The sequence below is a fragment of the Hermetia illucens genome, chromosome 5 (genome assembly GCF_905115235.1).
Source record: "Hermetia illucens chromosome 5, iHerIll2.2.curated.20191125, whole genome shotgun sequence".
NCBI classification, from domain to species: domain Eukaryota; kingdom Metazoa; phylum Arthropoda; class Insecta; order Diptera; family Stratiomyidae; genus Hermetia; species Hermetia illucens.
The window spans coordinates 47,089,002-47,093,028 of NC_051853.1; the positions used below are offsets into that span (position 1 = coordinate 47,089,002).

General features: G+C 43.8%; 1 pseudogene; it reads left to right on the forward strand.

Moving 5' to 3' along the window:
• Positions 1-987: 987 nt before the first annotated feature.
• Positions 988-2,473, forward strand: LOC119657092 (annotated as a pseudogene).
• Positions 2,474-4,027: the final 1,554 nt, after the last annotated feature.

Sequence of the window (4,027 nt, forward strand, 5' to 3'; positions counted from 1 at the left end):
AACTCATATAAAATTTTGCACAATACATATCATTCTTCCTTTATTCGCTTTTGAAACTCGAAAAGTTTAGGAGTAATTATAATTAGCACATTTCTTATCTTACCGTTTACTTTGTTCTCAGAGAAAATCCAATACTTTTTTTTTAAGTTCAACTAAACTAAACTAAATTTTGAGCAGCAGTGTCTAATAGAGCAAGCAATCAATATACGTACATACGTGCTACACCGGTGATTGCTGCTAGAGGTGATATTTGACCATTTCGAAAGCAAAGAGACCGCAAACTGGGTCGCTTAGTGGAGCATTTAAACGATAGACTAAGAAATAGTGTCAATCGGATACCACTCATGCCGAAGAAGATACTCACATTGAAATTAAGTAGAAATAATTATAACTTTTCCCAAGCATGTTTTAGAAAACTCGAATGAAATGCTTTTCTTGTATGTTTACATAGCGAACATGAAAATGCTGGAGTCACTTGGGCTTCTATGTTTTCACATCACATGTGAAATATCTAGAACACTTTTTATATGTAGAAAAAGTTTAGATGAATTTTAGATTGAATGGAATTTAGGAACATTGAATTCCGGCGAATGGTGAAAGAAAGGCTTTTTTTAAAACAATGTAGAAAAGTCACTTTGAGTTGAGTTGGGTAATCGTGAGTTCGATAATGAGATATGTATGAGAATTTGTTGAGTTTGCTGACTGAAATAATAAAAAAATCGATTTAACTTCAGAAATTAAATGTACCACGAAAAAACTTTCAGTAAAATCATTAGATAAACTGATTTTACAGAAAATAACGATTTAATCATAATTGGAGACTGAAAGCTTAATTCGGCGAATGTTAGTAATTACACGGATTTTTCCGGTGTTATGGGACCCACTTGATGGTCTATCCATTGAGAAGCTGCTTTCAATAAATGTTTTTAATGGTAATGTGGAAATTTTTTTAGCCCGTGTTGCGTTGCAAGAAATCTCAGATTTCGGAGATTGGAATGCCCACGAACTTCAAACAACACATCCATGTCAGTCAGAACTTGATCACTGGCGACTTGGAGGGTTTGCCGCCAGCATGGCTCCGGCAACTCAATTCACAGATCACGCAGGACGAACAGAACCAGAATCCGGACGCCGCCTACCAGGCCGTAAAGTTCTACAATTACTCGATCAATTCACGAAGAGACGGAGGAGATAGGCAAGTATGTAAACCTGAAGGACGCCCATAGGAGCCGGGACTCGCTGTGAGAGAGCCTGGACTCGTTCGGCGGGGAGAGTATCGAGGACAGCTCCAACGAGTTGCCACCGCCGCTGTCCACCTAGAAGTCCATCACCTTCCCGCTGAAGTCCCAGATCTAGCCAAAGCCGCGCAAGATTTCGTCCCACATCCCCCGCTGGAAAGACATTTCCGACTTGCGGATCACCGAGGAAATTAACACAGACACGATGATCATCAAACCGGCGCCCGAGGACGATGACTCGATCTTGCGCCGTTCGAAGGACAAACATCCGCACAAGTCGGACGAGGAAGTCTACGACGAACTGCGAGCCATCTGCAACCTTGAGGACCCGACAGAGTGTTACAAGACGAAGCTCGAGGTGGGAAAAGGCGCGTCTGGGATAGTTTTCATCACGACCGACCTACAGTCGGCGCAGGACGACGCGGTTAAAACCATTGATTTCAAGAATCAGTCGTCCAAAGACCTGATCCTGGTGGAGATCCGAGTCCTGAAGGACTTCAATCACAAAAACTTGGTCAATTTGCTTTCCCCTTTCGATCGAGGTATCTCCCACGGGCATCCGACGATTTTCGATTTTTCGCCATTTTTCCGTCCCGGGGTTCAGCAAAATTTTCAATTTTCTTTGCTTTTCCGTAGACTCGAACTCAATAGATTTTCCGCGATATCTTGCGTTTCTGCCGGCGTAGCATCAGAAATGTTGCATTTCCTGAATTGGGGGCGCCTCCCCTTTCGATCGAGGTATCTCCAACGGAAATCCGACAATTTTTGATTTTTCGCCATTTTTCCCACCCGGGGTTCAGCAAAATTTTCAATTTTCTGGGTGGTTATGGAATATATGGACGGCGGGCCGCTGACAGACGTCGTGACCGAGACAGTCATGAAGGAGAAGCAAATCGCCGCCGTGTGCCGGGAAGTTCTCTACGCCGTCAGCTCTCTCCACTCCAAGGGAATCATCCACCGTAATATCAAGTAGGACAACGTCCTGCTGCGCATGGACGGCTCCGTGAAAGTCACGGACTTCGGATTCTGTGCAAACATTGAAGGCATGGTGGGAACCCCTTACTGGATGGCTCCGGAAGTCGTGACGCGAAAGAAGTACGGCAAAAAGGTAGACGTATGCTCCATCGGGATCATGGCCATAGAAATGATCGAGGGACAGCCGCCTTATTTGAACGAGATGCCACTCTGCCGTCTACCTTATAGCGGCGAATGGCCGTCCCGACATCGAGAGCTAGGAGAGACTGTCCCCGTTCCTGAGGAAAGAGTTTGAAGAATGGAGTTGCATTAAAGACTTGCAAAAACCCCAAGATTTCCTCGAAATTATACAAAGTTTTTAGTTTCTCGTCCACTTTATGTAATAAAGTTATTTAAATTATAAAATTAAATAAAGTTTTTATGAGTCAGTAATTAATCATCAACTATCGCCATGAGGAATGATATAACCATGATCTCTGCCTTGCAATTGGTTCATTGCCAGATATTCGTTCCTTATAAAGATGTAATCATTCATTCAAGACTGAATCAGGCCAAAGAGCCGGTCCGATGCTTAAGCTGGATAAGTTTCAGCATCTTGGCCGCGCTGCGTTGGGTACGAACCCCGATTCTTCATAGAGGTTTGTTTGTGAGCATCTTTGCGCTACTCCGCTGGATTGATTTCTGGAATGTACGCACGCTCTTCGACAACAGTAGTGAGCGTCCTCAGAATGCTCACTTTCTCCGACTTGACCGAGAATTCCAACGATATAAACTGGACATTCTAGGCCTGAGCGAATTAAGATAGTAGGACTCTGCAGAATACTACTCTCCATCTTGCGACCATGTGCTTTTGTACTTTGGAAAGTCAAGTGGTAGCAGACACGAATCCGTTTGCTTCTGAAGGCTACCCCAAAGCGCACTTTCTTGACCTGGAAGCTGTTTTCTGACAGACTTCTGGTTGTAAGATTCCGATGTAATCGTGAAGGATGATCTGAATGGCAAGGTGAGCTCTGACAACACCTTGCTCGGACATGTGTTGGGAAAACACGGCCTTAACGATCGTAACGATAATGACAGAAGGCTTACCTTCTGGAAGTGCGTAAGAAGAGTGGTGCTGACAAGGGATAACCATCGAAAGGGATACCTTGCTGACCGGACAGCAGATATACTGAGTAATTTACCTGAGAATATGAGAATGCCACCTTCAAAAATGATGAGCAGGTCGTCGTCCAGAAGTAGCGTCATAATATTTGTCTGATTGCGGAATCATGGCCGCGGATCGATGAACAAAAAGGGTTGAGGGCTCTGCTTGGGGTTGAGGTGATGTGAGTGATGGCGGGTATGACGCGCTTGAGCTGTGATACCGGGCGAAATCCCGAGAAGTTGACCGTAGTGCGCAAACCCATGAGCAGATATATTCACACTAAAATAAATTGGATGAATCACAGGATCTGTATCAACAGCGAAGCAACTCACATTGTCGCCTTGTGAACTTTACCATTTGACCCCCCTTTTAAGGGGAAGATGAGTGTTAACCAATGTAAGAGACTGGGCTTACGAACAAATTATATTCTGTACTATTATAGTACGACGTATGAGAAAGAACATTCCATCGATTCATTTCGTCTGATTTATTTATTTGATAAGGACAATACACAGAAAGCAAATTGCTTATTACATATTGTCCTCAGAGGGAGGAGCAAGTGAATGGCTTATTTTACGCTTAAAGCTAAAGAGGGAAATAGAGTCAAAGGACACAAGCTGTAGGGCATTGTAGGACCGACAAAGCCTCGGGATCGAAGAGTGAAAGTAAA